The following is an 18177-nucleotide window of genomic DNA, read 5'->3' on the forward strand; positions in this document are numbered from 1 at the left end:
TAAACCTGTGTCTTCTTGTGGCAACCATTTCAGCCGTGGAATATAGCATCCGAGAATCCACTCAATCAATACCTCTCATCATCTTATACACCTCTATCAGGTCATCCCTCATTCCTCGTCTCTCCAAGGAGAAAAGACCGAGCTCTCTCAACCTATCCTCATAAGGCACGCCACCCAATCCAGGCAACATCCTTGTAAATCTCCTCTGCACCCTTTCAATAGCTTTCACATCCTTTCTGTAATGAGGCAACCAGAACTGAGCACAGTACTCCAAGTGGGGTCTAACCAGGGTCTTATACAGCTGCAGCATTATTTCCCGACTCCTAAACTCAATTCCTCGATTAATGAATGTCAGTAACCATAAGCCTTCTTAACCACAGCCTCTACCTGTGAAGCTGATTTGAGAGTCCTATGAACCCGGACCCCAAGATCCTTCTGATCTTCCACACTGCCAAGAGTCTTACCCTTAATATTATAATCTGTCATCATATTTGACCTGCCAGAATGAATCACTATACACTTATCTGGGTTGAAGTCCATCTGCCACTTCTCCACCCAGTCTTGCATCCTATCTATGTTTTGCTGCAACTTCTGACATCCCTCCACACTTTCCATAACACCTCCAACCTTTGTGTCATCAGCAAACTTACCAACCCATCCCTCATCCAGGTCATTTATAAAATTCACAAAGAGTAAGGGTCCCAGAACAGATCCCTGGGGCACTCCACTGGTGATCGACCTCCATGCAGAAAAAAACCCATCGACTACCACACTTTGCCTCTGTGGGCAAGCCAGTTCTGAATCCACAGAGCAATGGCCCCTTGGATCCCATGCCCCCTCACTTTCTCAATAAGCCTTGCATGGGACACCTCATCAAAAGCCTTGCTGAAGTCAAAATAAATCATAACTACTGCTCTTCCTTCGTCAATGTGTTTAGACGCATTCTCAAAATATTCAATCAGGCTCGTAAGGCATGATCTGCCTTTGACAGAGCTATGCTGACTATTCTTGATCATACCATACTTCTCCAACTGTTCATAAACCCTGTCTCTCAGGATCTTCTCTATCAGCTTACCAACTACTGAGGTTAGACTCACTGGTTTATAATTTCCTGGGCTACCCCTTCTCCCTTTCTTGAATAATGGAACCACATCTGCAATCCTCTGGAAACTCTCCCATCTTCATTGATGGTGCAAAGATTATTGCTCAGCAATCTCCTCCCTCGCCTCCCACAGTAACCTGGGGTACATCCCATCTGGTCCCGGCGACTTATCTAACTTGATGCTTTTCAAGAGCTCCAACACATCCTCTTTCTTAATGTCAACATACTCAAGCTTTTCAGTCCACTGCAAGTCTGCACTACAGCCACCAAGATCCTTTTCCACTGTGAACACTGAAGTAAAGTATTCATTGAGTACCTCTGCAATTTCCACTGGTTCTATACAAACCTTCCCACCATCACACTTGATAGGTCCTATTCTTTTATGTCTTATCTTCTTGCTCTTCACGTACTAGTAGAAAGCCTTGGGGTTTTCCTTAATCCTACGTGCCAAGGTCCTCTCAAAATCCCTTCTGGCTCTCCTAATTTCCTTCTCAAGTTCCTTCCTACAAGCCGTATGCTCTTCTAGATTTCTAGCATTACCTAGCTCTCTGAACCTTTTGTAAGCTTTTCATCTTGACTAAATTCATTACAGCTTTCATGCACCACGGCTCCTTTAGCCTACCATAACTTCCCTGTCTCATTGGAATGTTGCTGTACAGAAGTCCAGACAAATATTCCTTGAAAATTTGCCACATTTCTTCTGTACATTTCCCTGAGAAAACCTCTTTCCAATTTATGCCTCTAATTTCCTGCCTGATATCCTCATAATTCCCCTTACTCCAATTAAACACTTTCCTAGTTTGTCTGATCCTATTTCTCTCCAATGCCAATGTAAAGGAGATAGAGCTATGATCACTATCCCCAGAATGCTGTCCCACTGAGAGATCAGTCACCTGCCCAGGTTCATTTCCCAGTACCAAATCAAGTACAGCCTCTCCTCTTGTAGGCTTATCCACATATTGTGTCAGGAAATCTTCCTGAACACACCTGTGATAGTGTACAAATGAAGCAGTGGCATGATGGGAAAAATGGTCAAGTAATTGGTATAAAAGGAGAGCTGACCAAGCTATTCCAAATTGCCAGACCCCTGTAAAACTGACTCTGAATAACCTAAGACATGACGAACATCAGAGAAAGTCAAGTCAAGGCTGACTCCACATAACTTAGGGCTGGATGAGTGAGGTGAGATAAGGTCAGAAATGACAAAGTCTTCGGCCTTCTTCTGTTCTACCAAAAGTACAAGATAATGATATTATTGACGAAACAGAGGGGTCTCGGAGGTCACCGGATGCTAATACAATTGATGATGCTTGTATTACTAATTGAACGTGTACACTGATAAGAAAAAGGTATAACTAAGGAACTGATTCTTGTAGCGTGCAGTCTTGGTATAGAATCAGCAGTTTGTAGGGACTGCTCTCTGTCTCCAAGACTCTGCCATACACTGCATGCAGGTTTGTGATAATAAAAGCTAGTTGTTTTTGCAAAGCAAATTTAAACAAAGTTTTACTATCACTGCTCGGAAAACAAGAAATTCACCACTACAACACACCTAACAAATTCCTCCCCATCTAAACCTCTTGCCTGAGGGAGATTCCAATCGATATTTGGGAAATTAAAATCTCCCATCATGACAACTCATTATTACATCTTTCCAGGATCTATTTCCTTACCTGCTCCTCAACCTCCCTGTTACTACTGTGCAGCCTATAGAAAACACCCAGTAAAGTTAATGACCCCTTCCTGTTCCGAACCTCCACCCACAGAGACTCCATAGACAATCCCTCCATGGCGTCCACCTTTGCTACAACCTTGACACTATCTCTGATCAACAGTGCCATTCCCTCACCTTTTTTTCCTCCCTCCCTGTCCCTTCTGAAACATTTGAAACCTGGCACTTGAAGTATTTAGTCCTGTCCCTGAGTCATCCAAGTCTCTGTAATGGCCACCACGTCACATTTGCAAGTAGCGATCCATGCTCTAAGCTCATCCACTTTGTTCACAACACTCCTTGTGTTAAAATAGACATCTCAAACCTTCGGTCTGAGCGCTCCCCTCCTCCATCACCTGCCTATCCTCCCTCTCACACTGTCGACAAGCTCTCTCTATTTGTGAGCTAACCTCCTCTCTCCCAGTCACTTCACTTTAGTTGGGGGGTGGGAATCATTCTAGTTTAAACTCTTCCTAGTAGCCTTAGCAAACCTCCCCACCAGGATATTGGTCCCCTTGGAATCCAAGTGCAACCCGTCCTTTTTGTATAGGTCACACCTGGCCCAAAAGAGGTCCCAATGATCCAGGAATCTGAATCCCTGTCCCCTGTGCCAATTCCTCAGCCACACATTTATCCTTCACCTCTTTCCATTCCGACTCTCACTGTCTCGTGGCACAAGCAGCAATCCTGAGGTTACGACCTTTGCGTTCCTTCTTCTCAGCTCTCTACCCAACTCCCTATATTCTCTTTTTATGACCCCTTCCCTTTTCCTACCTATGTCAGCAGTACCAGTATGTATCACGACATCTGGCTCCTCTCCCTCCCGAGTCAGGATATCTTGGATGCGATCAGAAACACCCCGGATCCGGCACCAGGGAGGCAAACCACCATCTGAGTTTCGCGACTGCCTCCACAAAATCGCCTGTCCAACCCCCACACTGCAGAGTCCCCTACCACTACTGCTTTCCTCAGCCTTTCCTTACCCTTCTGAGCTACAGGGCCGGACTCCACGCTGGAGGTATGGCCACTGCTGCTTCCACCAGGTAGGCTGTCCCCCCCCAATAGTACTCAAACAGGACTACTTATTGCTAAGGGGCACAGCCACTGGGGTGCTCTCTAGCACATAACCTTTCCCCTTCCTAACCGTGAATTCACTTTCACTTGGGGAAGGCAGAATTCCTTTCTCTAAAGCTGCTCATTCAGCCTATTTAACAATGCATCTAGACCTAGTTTTTGAGCCTCCTCAAAAGCACAAATTCTTGGAAATCTTTTGAAATCCTTTGCTTTCATTCGAAAATATTGGCTTTCATCCAATTTCACAGTGCAGCCTTTGGCTGACAGCTGAATGGGTTTTGCACAGCACACAGTGCCATCTGACTTGCACAGTTGAATGCATTGGAGAACCCTCCCCATTATCCTAACCACAATGTTTATACAAATGAGGAACTGAGAGCACTTAGCTGCTTTGATGTTGCCTGCAACTGTCTTGGTTCGCAACAAGGGGGAGAGAGAGAGATGTTTACAGGAGGGAAAGGCAGAAAAGAGATGTGCAGAATGTGATATTTATGGAGAGGTGCTGAGAGCTGTTTCTGATGTTGTCACTTTGCGGCTCGGTCTGAGAAACAGAAACTAGAAGCAGGAGTAGGCCATTTGGCCCTTTGAGCCTGCTCCACTATTCATTTTGATTATGGCTGATCATCAAATTCAATATCCTAGTCCCCTTCCCCACATATCCCTTGATTCCTTCAGCCCCAATAGCTATATCTAATTTATTCTTAAAATCAGACAATGTTCGTGCCTCAACTGTTCTGTGGCAGTGAATTTCATACATTCACCACCCTCTGCGTGAAGGAATTTCTCCTCACCTCAGTTCTAAAAGTTTACTCCTTATCCTCAAACTATGACCCCTAGTTCTGGGCTCCCCCACCATTGGAAACATTCTTTCTGAACCTATCCCGTCTAATTGTTTTAGACTTTTATAAGTTTATGACATCCCCCCTCATCCTTCTAAACTCCAATGAATATAATCCCAATCAACTTAGTCTTTCATCATATGACAGGCCTGACATCCCAGGAATTGGCCTGTTAAAGCTTTGCTGTACTCCCTCTATAGCAAGGACATCCTTCCTCAGATAAAGACACTAAAGCTGCACACGTTACTCCAGGTGTGGCCTCACCAATGCCCTATACAATTGCAACAAAACATCCCTATTCCTATACTCAAATCTTCTCGCTATGAAGGTCAACATACCGTTTGCATTTTTTACTGCCTGCTGTACCTATGCACTTACTTTCAGCAACAAGGCTCCAAGGTCTTGTTAAGTATCCACCTCTCTCAATTTACACTCATTCAAGTAATAATCTGCCTTCCTATTATTGCTACCAAAGTGAATAACATACATTTATCCATGCAGCCTGTCCAAATCATGTTGAAGCATTTTTGCATTCTTCTCACACTCATCCTTCCACTAACTTTGCATTATCTCCAAATTAGCAGATGATACATTCAATTCCTCTTCCAAATCATTACTATATAATGTGAACAGTTGGAATCTTAGCACAGATCCCTGTGGAACCCTATTAGTCACTGATGGCCAATCAGATGAAGACCCAGTTATGCTAACTTTAGAGAAGGACATCTATTCAATTGTTAAAGTTAAGCTTTCTACTCTCACTTACTGCTGATTGGTTTTAATGGACATTGTTTTTATCTCTGACTTGTTACCTTTTCAATGTTTAATAAACTTTCTGAATTCATAATTTAAAGTATTATTTCTTGCTATGTAGTACAGATGTGACATATGATGGGGGAGGAAGGGCGGTGGTTATTGCAGGCAACGGAACCCCATAAATCTTCAGTTCAGATAAATAAAAAAATTCTTCTAATACAAATTCTTAGCTCACAGACTACTTTGAGGGAATGCTTTTTTATGTGATAGTGACAAAACAAACATGAAGCAGGTTAAAAGAAAAATGTAATGCTTTAAAACCCATCATCAAAATTAAAAGTAATACCAAGTAAAAAATTCAAAATAGCACTTGAGATAATAAAACTAAATGAGGAAAAACAGAAAGAATAAAAATAAAAGATAGCTTTTGAGAGTGATAAATTAATGTTTGGGTGTTGAAGTAAGTTGACTATGGAATGTTAACAAATTAGATAGAAAAATACATTAAAGTAATGAAGGGATATTTGTTCACCAATAACCTTATCAAAGGTTATGGACTTAAGGCAGCCAAGAACAGGAACTATGAGAGCATTTTTGAAGCTGAGTGAATAGTATGAGATTTTAATAGTATTTTAGTTGTATAGTTAAAACACATGGATGAATGGCATTGCTTAATTAAGTACTTTGAGAATATATAAATAGGTGTCAGCTGGGACACTGCAGGAGAGAGGAGTGTTGAGATTGAATAAAGTCAATAATTGCTCTTGAGAAAGAGAAAATCTGTGTCTTAATTTCGACTTCACTAATCGGCTCAGATGTGTTAAATATTGACGGCAAAAAAAAGGTTCGCCTAAAGATGAAGTTTGGAAACTAACATCATTACAAACAGAATGTTGTAATTTGAGTTATTTTGGAGGAGAGTGGCTGAAACCAAGTGCAACGTATCAGGTATAATTTTTCATTGTTCTTTTTTGAGGCCATCACCTGATGGAGGGGCAGTGCTCTGAAAGCCCGTGCCACCAAATAAACCTGTTGGACTTTAACCTGGTGTTGAGAGACTTCTTACTGTGCCTACCCTAGTCCAATGCAGGCATCTCCACATCATCACGACCACTGCAAACACTCACCTGATGAAGGGACAGTACTCTGAAAGCTTGTGTCCAAATAAACCTGTTGGACTTTAACCTGCTGTTGTGAGTCTTTTTAGTTTTAATCACCTTGGCCACATTGTTGTGACTTTTAAGGAAACATGGACCTGCATGTCCAGATCCCTCTGTATGTTAATGTTAATGTTCCTAAGGGTTCTGCCATTTTTAGTATAATTCATGCCTAAATTTGATCAACGAAAAGGCATCACCTCACAAAGGTTAAGGAATAGGAAATTTTTGATTACATAAGATTTGGGGATAACTTTAATGGGTGTTCAAAGTCACAATAAATAGTTGGTGTAAACCATTTTGGTAGCACAGATACTGGGATTTAGCAGAATACTCTTACTGTTGAGTAAGCCATCTATGAAAAAGGCTCAAAGGAAAATAGATATGGAAAATAATAAGGCAATTGTTTGGGAGAAACCTGTAGTTTTACAGTTCACACAATCAGGATATTATAGTATCCCCTTAGCAAAGCCTAACATTTCTAATTATGTTAAGTGTTCATGATATCAAAGATAGGAGTTTAAAGGAAACAAAAGCAATTGCTTTAAAACTGCACCGGCAGATTGTTCATCCACCTCATCATGGGTTAAAAATCCAACTAAAGGTAGCAGGAGTAATGGACGATGAATGTACTAAACTTACAGAAGAGATCGGTGAGAAATGTCAGTATGATATAAGTTAAAAAGGATACCATCACAGCTTGTCATGAGAATCCCATTAACAAGAAACTTTAATTAAATCACAGTAATTGACTTAAAGCTAGGTGATAAAGACTACAATATTTTTCTCTTGCACTTTATAGACATGAAGATTGAGTCAGCAGTAATATATTGAAAAGGCAAAAAGATAATTACGGACAAGATAATGAAAAAATGGACAGCAACTGGACTGGGAATACTGGCTAAATTCCTAACTGAATGTGGATGGTGTAAGGGGGTGGGAATTTACCAATATTGAATTTAAATGAGAGAAATGCATACTTCGTGGTAATTAACACAGCAGTGCAAAGTCCCTTTACTAATGGGGTTTGTGAAGAAATCATTCACAATTGAGATGCTTCACAAAATCTTAGCTGATCAGCTGAGCTACAAACTGATATCCATCCTGGGGCAATCCATGAATTTATTTCAAATGGCTAGGGGCTGAGGACTGGAGACTACAGTCCCCATTAATTAGTTTAAAGGGGATATCCAAAAATATCATTGGTGATGTGGGATTATCCACTGGACTCAGAAAGCATGACAATTTTCTAGACAATCAAATTTCCCTGCATGCTGAAAAAAGGGCATTCGATAGAATCCCAACAGTGCAGAAGAGCCCATTAAATCTGCACTGACTCTCTGACAGAGTATCCAACCGTGCCTTCTCCCCACCCTATTCTATATCCTCATACATTTTACATGCCTAATCCCTCTGGACTACACATCCTTGGACACTAAAGAGCAATTTAGCATGGCCAATCCACCCAACCTCACATCTTTCAATTGTGGGAGGGAATAGAACCCCTGGAGGAAATCCATACCATCACAGGAGAACATACAAACTCCACACAGACCGTCACTTGAGGATTGAATTGAACCCAGTTCCCTGGTGTTGTGAGGCAGCAGTGTTAACCATTGTGCCACATGCCACCCTTTTGTCGAGGCTGAGTTTTCAGTGAAAATTAGGTGGGCCTTATGACACCACATATGGACACCAGAAATACATTTTAAGCCACAAGGACTATGAATAGGCAAACAAGGGCAGAAAGACTGGAAAGGCCCAAGTACAGTTATAAGCAATGTTGGAATGAATTTGGTGTATACACTACAATACCAGGCAGAGGGCAGCCAGCCTCACCACATAGATTGATGCACCGAGAAAGGTACTTCTTGATGGCACTTATAAGGCTAGATGGTTCAGGGCTTCAAAGAGGGAATTGCTAATCAATATGTCAGAGTGGATTCCCCACAGCAGGACAAGTGGGAGAATCCACTTTTTTGCTCTTTTTAAGCAACATATTCCTAAGAATGTTAATCACTTGATATAAGTGTTACATTTTCACAGGGTGCGAAACTTCAAAGGGAAATGTTTCTGAAACCACCTAAAGTAGTATGGAAGGGAAACTGTGGAAATTAAAGCAGTGTGTTTATGGGTTGAATGATGCATCAAGGGTGTGGTATATCCCAGTTCAGTCTGAGTTGTGGAAAACAAGTCATTCAGCTGAAAGCAGGCCGAGCAATGTTCAGGAGGTATCAGAAGGAGAAACTTCTGCTGCCTGTTGATGATTTTGTTACAAGTCAGGTCAATACTTCAAGGTCATTGAGTCATAGAGGTTTACAGCATGGAAACAGGCCCTTCAGCCCAACTTGTCCATGCTGTCTTTTTTTTTAAGGGCCCTAAACTAATCCCAATTGCCCACAATTGGCCCATATCCCTCTATACCCATTATACCCATGTAACTATATAAATGTTTTTTAAAAGATAAAATCAAACCCACTTCTACTACTACCTCTGGCACCTCATTCCAGAGGCTCACCATTCTCTGAAAAAAAAATGCCCTTCTGACACTTTTGTATCTCTCCCCTTAAACCTATGCCCTCTAGTTTTAGACTCCCCTACCTTTGAGAAAAGATCTAGCTGATCTGTCCCCCTTATTATTTTATAGGCTTCTATAAGGTCACCCCTCAGCTTCCTGTACTCCAGAGAAAACAGTCCCAGTCTATTCAGCCTCTCTTTAACTCAATCCATCAAGTCCTGGTAGCATCCTAGTAAATCTTTTCTGCACTATTTCTAGTTTAATAATATCCTTTTTAGAACAGGGTGACCAGAATTGCACACAGTATTCCAAATATGGCCTTACCAATGTCTTGTACAACTTCAAGATGTCCTAATGCCTATATTCAACATTCTGACTGATGAAACCAAGCATACCAAATGCCTTCTTCACCACTCTGTCCACCTGTGACGCCACTGGTGTTCAAGGAAGCTTGTCTCTGTAATGTTTTACATTGAATTTGGCTAGGATGAACATGAGAGGTTTCACTTCAGGTGTGTTTCAACTGACCCACAAGGAGCTTTTGTCAAAAACAAAATTTAATGAAGTATATTATTGACATGTAGACTAAGACACTTAACAAGAAGTTTTAACAATTACAAACAAGAAACATAACCCCAATAACATATAACCCTTAAGGAAATATCTCTAACGTGTTCCAACCAAAGCCAGCATCCAATACACAAAACCCTCCAAATATATCTTAGGTTAATGGTAACTTGTTGCAGGAATCTTGCCTCCTGGTTTAAGTGCTGAAAATCCTTTGTGAAGAAACTCAGAAGAGGTTGTAATCAAATATATCTCCCAAAGCAGAGCTTCTTTAAGGAGAACAAAAAAAAGTGAGAAAAAAAAAGGGGCTGCTTCAAAACCAAACTGAAAGCCCGAAGGAAAAATCCCAACTGCCTGAATGCCACAAACTAAACTGAAAGCCCATCACCTGGCTACCGCACCAGTGCTCCACCCAATGACATCACTGAAGCTGTAAGTTGCATGATTTTTTAAAAAAAATTTCTTAAACGTACATTCACATGACAATTTATTGTTTGGAAGTTCTGTAAAATTTGAGCAATGGGTGATAGATAAAGTAAGAAAAGAGAACAGGATTGGAAGTTAGCCTTTGGGGGACTTTAAGTATATCGATTTAGACATTAAGCAACTTCATTTAAATCAACAGCCTCATTTAGAATAATTTGGAAAAGGAATTACTAAAAGAGGATTCTGCATGCAATGAAGAAATAAGCCAATTAAGGAGTTTGATTGGAAGTTAAACAAGTTGTGCACCCAGAATAGACTTGAGGCCAGTCTGACATATTGGAACTGAGTACTATGATTCAGGAAGTTTTGTAAGTAAATAAAAACATGACTGCCGATGACAAAATTACATTCCAAGAAATGTGCACTCATGTAGCCAGCTTTGGGTGGTCTGGAAGATAAAGGTCAGTCAGTTTTAGCAATGCTAATCTTCATTACTTTAATCATTTTCTTGATGAGAAAGAATAACATCAGACCACAAAATAATCAGAAAGGAGGAGACTATTCACCCATTAGAACCTGTTCCAGCATTCAATGAGATCACGTCCAAAGATGTGCATGTTAGGTGGATTTGCCATCATAAATTGCCCCTTCATGTCCAAAGTTGTGTAGGCTAGATGGATTGAACATGGTATATTTGCAGGGTTTGGGGAAAAGGTGGAGGGTGGGCCTGGATGAGTTGCTCTTTCAGAGAGCCAGTGCAGACTCAATGGGCCATATGGCCTCTTTCTATGATTCTATGGCTTCTATGATACTATGGTTCTATGGCTGATCTAATTCAATGCCATTTTCATGCTTTATCCACACATTCCTTGGTGTTTTCAGTATGTGAGAACCTATTGATTTCAATCTTGAATGTAATCAGTGATTGAAGCTCTACAGCACTTTAAGGCAGAACCTCCTAAAGCTCCACCATCTTCTGATTAAAGGAATTCCTCCTTCCCTCAGACTTAAATGACTTGATTCCTATTTTGAATCTGTATCCCCTGGTTGCAGATACCACAACCAGGGGAAAACACAGGTGTTGTCCATGGAAATTGAAGAAAATAAAAATGGTAGCTAAGAGCACCTCAACTAAAAGAGACAGTGGCTTCTGTAGAAGTGATAGATTTGGGATTTTACTTATCAAACATTATGTGGGAAGTCCAATATGGGCATTCTGAGAAAAGTTTGTTCATTAAATCTATATGGATAATCATTCTCCAGGGATAAAAGAGCTGAATTCAAGAGGTGAGGTGAGACTGACTGCCCTTGACCGAGTGTGGCATCAAGGAGCCCAAGCAAAACTGAAGTCAATGGGTATCAGAGGAAAATTCTCCACTGGTTTGAGTCATATCTAATACAAAAGAGAATCTAACCATGTCCCCTTGACATTCAATGTCATGACCATCACTGAATCCTCACTATCAACATTCTGGGCATTAATTTTGATGAAAACGTCAACTGGACCATCCATATAAACACTGGCTACGAGTGCAGGTCAGAGGCCTGGAATTCTGTACAGAGTCTCTCACCTCCTGACTCCCCAAAGCCTGTCCACCATCTACAAGGCAAAAGACAAGAGTGTGATGAAATACTCCACTTGCCTGGATGAGTGCAACTCCAACCACACTCAAGAAGCTCAATACCATCCAAGACAAGGTGACCTGTTTGATTGGTACCCCATCCACCACAATAAATATTTATTTCTTCCACCACTAATGCACAGGACCAGCCAAGTGTACCATCTACAAGATACACTGCAGAAACTCACCATGCTGCCTCTGAAAGCACCTTTCAAACTCCTGACCTCCCCACCTAGACAGGCAAGGCCAACAGATGCATGAGAACACCACCAACTACAAGTTTCCTTCAAGTCTCACACCATGCTAACTAGGAAATATAATACTGTTCATTCACTGTCACTTGGTCAAAGTCATGGAACCCCCTTTCTAACAGTACTGTGTGTGTTTCTACACCATATGGACTGCAGTGATTTGAAAAAGCAGCAAACCCCACTTTTTCATGGGAAGTTGAAGATGAAGAATAAATGCTGGTCTAGTTAGCATTGCCAATGCAAATCACCAATTATCAGGGGTTTTTTTACAACATGGAACGCTTGGTTGAAGAAATTGTTGGAGGTCCCAAAAGAGGGAGCCTTGTATCTTAGTGGCTGATTCAAAATGTAGAAAATCATTTTTTTCTCTTTGATTTATTTTGAAATGATTTGGGCGCGTTGTAAGGTTATTGTTTAAAGAAAGAAAATGGAATCTTTTAATGGAATGTTAATTTATATTGTTAAGATACACAAATGAAGTGCATTTTTTAATTACGTACTTCCATATAAATATGGAACCCCTGTGACACTGGGAAAGAGAGAGGGCAGTTGAGACTGAATAAAGCCAATAAACTCTCTTGATAAAGTAAAGCTCTGTGTCTTAGTTTCAATCTCCCAATGCAGTTTGGATCCTGTTAACATTAGACTTGACAAATAAGCTATCATACATGAGTGAAAAGACCAGGTCCAAATTAAAAATCAAGTAAAAGATTAAAGAGTGATACTAAAAATCAATATAACAAAGGAGAGGGTTGCCACCTCGAGGGTTTGGGGGGTGGATTGTATTTGGGAAAAGAAGCAAAAATGCTAAGAGAGTCTGTAATGATGCCAATGGCTGGAAATTCCAGACTCTGCCCACTGCCAGGATCATCAAAAGCCAATGAGTGATGTAAAAGCTGGCCCACTGGATGCCATAACTGGTTCCACCATGGCGGGTGGAAAAATATAGCCACTGAGTTTACAGGAACCAATTACAGGCACGTTGGCACCTCACAGCACTAGTGACCCAGGTTCAATTCTGCCACATTCCTGTGTGGAGTTTGCATATTCTCCCCATGTCTGTGCGGGTTGCCTCCAGGTGCTCCAGTTTCCTCCCACAGTTCAAAGATATGCAGATTAGGTGGATTGGCCATGCTAAATTGGCTCCTAAGGAGATCTTTTTGCATGGTAGAGTTTCTACGAGTGTCCAATGTTACTGGACAAAATAAAGGATAGCAATGTCCTTGGATCTGTTTTAGCTTTGCCACCATTACTTCAGAGGTGGAATCACCATTTACATGTGTAAGATGCATTTCCAATGCAACTCTGATGAAAGTGGAATGGGAGCAGCTCTGGGGAAATTCTTGGCCAAAATCCCACGGCAGCCGCTGTACTTGAAAAGAAAGCTTGGGCACAATGCAATTGAAAGATCGTTCTTTGCTCAGGAAAATGCATCATGAAGTGTTGGGGATGGTGTTGGAGCCAATGTACAAGAGATATTGAAGGACAACGATCATGCCATGTGGTGACAGTTCATCTGGTGAAATTATATAGATGCCTCAACATTCAAAGAAAGGAGATGTAACATTGTTTCCACTGTTCTATTTCTGGGAGAGGAGCTGGAAACAGAAACAAGTGGTAAGCAAGATGATGTAATAGCAATATTGATTCATTCATAAATGAACAGTGGATTCAGAGATTTAAAAAGAATGGCATAGCTGAGGGAGCTGCACTGATATCAAACAGGAATAAAATTTGGGAACAAGATAGTGGGGATAGAATAGGGGTAAGAGCAAGGAGGTAGCTGGATCCTAGACAGGACTTTTTTTTAAGGTAGAGAGGAGTTAAGAGATGCATTTAGCTACAAAATCCAAGGAGACGTATCATTTTGGAAACAAGACATCACAAGTAGACACAATACTCAACTTGTTCAATCGATACAGAGCACTAATCAATAAGGCCAACAGAATATTGAATTTGATTGGACCTTTTTTTGTCACATATATTGTTTCTTGTGCACTATACAGACAGAGCATATCATTCATAGAGAAAGAAACGAGAGAGTGCAGAATGTAGTATTACAGTCATAGCTAGGGTGTAGGGAAAAATCAACTTAATGCAAGGGAGGTCCATTTAAAAGTCTGATGACAGTAGGGAAAAAAAAACTATTCTTGAATTGGTTGGTTACCGACCTCAGGCTTTTGTATCTTTTTCTTGAAGGAAGAAAGTGGAAGAGACAATGTCTGGGATGCGTGGGGTCCTTAACTATGTCGGCTGCTTTGCGGGAACTGTAGACAGAGTCAATGGCTGGAAGGCTAGTTTGCATTATGGATTGGGCTACATTCATGACATTTTGTAGTTTCTTGCGGTCTTGGGCAGAGCAGGAGCCATACCAAGCTGTGATACAATCAGAAAGAATGCTTTCTATGGTGCATCTGTAAAAGTTGGTGAGAGTCGTAGCTGAAGTGCCAAATTTCCTTAGTCTTCTGAATAGAGGCATTGGTGGGCTTTCTTAACTATATTGTAAGCATGGAGGGAATAGGACAGCTTGTTGGTGACCTGGACACCTAAAAACATGAAGCTCTCAATCCTTTTCACTTCATCCCCATTGATGTAGACAGGGGCATTGAACTGGAGCACTCATCAGGAGAAATCATGATCAAACTGTACTGAGATCTGGTCAGACTGTGTGATTGACTGAGCACTGTGGACAATCCTGGTGTCTGGGAAGTAAAGTAGATATTCAAGGCAAGCACTGCAGACTGTGCATGAGGATTGTCCCAAGTGTTTGAAATCTGAGTTAACAGGACAGACTGCAATGGTTTTCCAGTCTGGAAAAGAGGCATCAGAGAGGTGATCTTATGGATAGATAGATAGATAGATAGATAGATAGATAGATAGATAGATAGATAGATAGATAAAACAGGGGAATTAAAAGGTTTGATTGAGAATTGTCTTATTTTAGTTAAATTGTGGACATAGAGAATGTGAATACAAGATCAAACCCAGGAAGACGTAAAGTTAGAGGTGATAGCACAATATTTTTCTTCAAGCAGGGAATAATATGCACTTATAATACACATCTGCTTGGAACAATGGAGGTATAATCCCTGGGATTATTTTTAGGAACAGTTAGATGAAGCAACTAGGGACAATATGGTCTTTTATAGATGGATGAATTGATCTTATCTATAAGTATGTTGTAACTTTAAAAAAAAACTCCAACAAAGGTTATCCATCACATCTGGTTAGTTGTATATTGCAAAATCAAATTCCTTCGCCACATCTCACCTTCAAAGAAGTTCAATATAATTTATTTGTGTAAAATGGATTATTCAAAGTATGTGGTTTATTTCTGTTAAAAAATGGAAGATCTTGCATGCGTGTTGTCCTTTCATCCCTGGGATTTGGATTGAAATGTAATAAATATTATCTACCTTACTGGGTCAAAACTGTCCTTCGAGATTGGCACAAATTGGAAATCTCATTCACGAGAGGCATAGTAAATGGATGAATATACTCCAAACTTATTTTGCAAAGGATACCTACAGCTGCGAGATAAGAGAATTTCACCCCATCAGTTTAGATGGATTTGAACCCAGATACTTAAACAAAAGTTAATGTCAAATGCACTATGCCAAACAGTCCCTTTTTTAAAAGAATAAGAGGTGCCATATATATGTACTGAACATTAATTTGATGGATTAACATAATACAACAGGCAGATGAAAGACTTCAATCATAATGACGTACTTCTATACTGATGACTAGTAATTATCTATGTGATCCTACCCATTATTCTATCACATTCACCTTGTTGATGTCTTGTTCTATGGACTTAATTAAGTTTTCCACAGTAGAAAGTTATTGCAGCAAATTTCTAACATATTGTACAAATCTTCCAGTTAAAGCATGATGTGTGAAACAAAATGGTGAAAGGGAGAATAAAAAGAGGTGAATGATATGATTTAATTATTGTCAAGCAAATTTCATATTCCTTTTCTCTAGCACAAAGGAACTTTGCTTCACTTCACTTGTGTGCAGCTGTTGTGTCTGGTATTCATTGTCAATTGATATTTGCAGTCATCATTCAACCTGACAACCTTTAAACAAGGTTCCACTTCATTATGAGATTAAAGTAGCTAAAAATATCAGTGAATGAATTACTTTGATTTGTGTTGTATGTATTTTGTCCCCTGAACTCTGTTGTTTGTTTAAACCATCCTTAGGCAGATTGTAACCAGTTTTCAAACTTAACTAGAATGCTCTGTGTAAAGGTAGCAGAATTCCAGGGTATGGATACTCAAAAATTATGCTTAAAACCAGACTTGGAGACAGGAGGACTGAATATGATGGGGATAACTGAGACTTGGGAGAGATTTGCTGAATTTTAAGGTCAGCCAGTGTTGCTGGAAACGTTGAATCTTTGATGGTTATAGACTTTTAACTTGCACACAACAAGATTGGGATGCCTTTAGTACATGAAAAAAAAATCAAATCGCACTTAGAATGAAGAATGAAGGAAGGATATTCTTGCATTGAAAGCAAGAATATTGTGAAGGTACACTAGATTGGTCCCTGAAATGAGAGGGTTGTCCTATAATGAGAGGCTGATTAAACTTGGCCTACATTCTTGAGCATTTAGAAGAATGAGAGCTGACCTCATTATAACTTACAAGGTTGTGATGGGCTTCAGAAGGTAAACACTGAGATGTTGTCTCACCTGGCATGAAAATGTCTCAGGATAGAGGGGGGGGGTGGGGGCAGGGGAAGTGGGGGACCGGGTGGGTGAAAGAGGTGGATAATCATTTAGGACTGAGACAAGAAAGAATTTCTTCAGTGTCGCCTACATGAGACTCCAGAGCCACAGTAATGTGGTTAACTCATTGGCTAAACTTGTTGGAGTTTAGAAGGATGAGGGGAGATCTTATTGAAACTCACAGGATACTGTGAGGCTGGGATAGAGTGACATAGAGAGGATGTTTCCACTAGTAGGAAAAACTAGAACCAGAGGGCACAACCTCAGGCTAAAGGGACGATCCTTTAAAACAGAGATGAGGAGGAATTTCTTCAGCCAGAGAGCGGTCAATCTGTGGAACTTGTTGCTGCAGAAGGCTGTGGAGGCCAGGTTATTGAGTGTCTTTAAGACAGAGATAGATTGGCTCTTGATTAATAAGGGGATCAAGGTTATGGGGAAAAGGCAGGACAATGAGGACGAGAAAAATATCAGCCATGAATAAATGGTGGGGCAGCCTCAATGGGCCGAGTGGTCTAATTTTACTCCTATTTCTTACGGTCTTATGGTTGACTTTCAGCCTGTCTTTGAGCAACTAGGGAAGAACAATAAATGTTGGCCAGCCAGCAACACCCATGTCCCATGAATGAATAAAGAAGTCAGTGTTGTGAATCTTCAGAATTCTCTACCCAGAGGAATGTGGATGCTCCATCTTCAATAATAAAGCTGATTAGATGGATTTTTGATTTCTCAGGGAATCAAGGGATATTGGGATTCAGTGGAAAAGTGATGCTGAAGCAGAATATCAGTCATGCACATATTGAATGGTGAGCAGGTTTGTTGGAGATTTCTTATTTTCTTACGAAAATGTTGCTGAGTAATTTTATTCATTCATGGGATATAGGCATCACTGGTTGACCAGCATTTGTTGCCTATCCCTCATTGCACTTGGAGGGCAGTTGAGATCAACCACAGTGCTGTGGATCTGGAATCACATGTAGGCTGGACATGGTAAGGACAGCAGATTTCCTTCCCTAAAGGACATCAGTGAACCAAATGAATTTCTCTGACAATCGACAACGGTTTCATGGTCATCAAAAGATTCTTAATTCCAGATTTTCTACCATCTGCCTGGTGGGATTCGAACCCAGATCCCTAGAACATTAGCTGAGTTTCTGGAATAATAGCACAGCGATAATATTACTTAGGCCATTGCCTCCCACAATTGAAAATATATACCTGCTCGGTCCTTATTACATGTAGAGATGTCAGTATCCAAAAGTATAAATACTTTTTAAATAACAATTTGCATTTTTATTTACTCTACTGAATTCTCAAAGGGTCAAGTGAATGAAACTTTCAGTTTTAACAACCAATAAAATGCACAGAGCATTTCAATATTAAACATGTTAAAAAGCAGGTGCAGAGTAATGTTCATTG

This window comes from Carcharhinus amblyrhynchos, chromosome 1, assembly GCF_965287045.1.
Source record: "Carcharhinus amblyrhynchos chromosome 1, sCarAmb.v2.hapA, whole genome shotgun sequence".
NCBI lineage: Eukaryota > Metazoa > Chordata > Chondrichthyes > Carcharhiniformes > Carcharhinidae > Carcharhinus > Carcharhinus amblyrhynchos.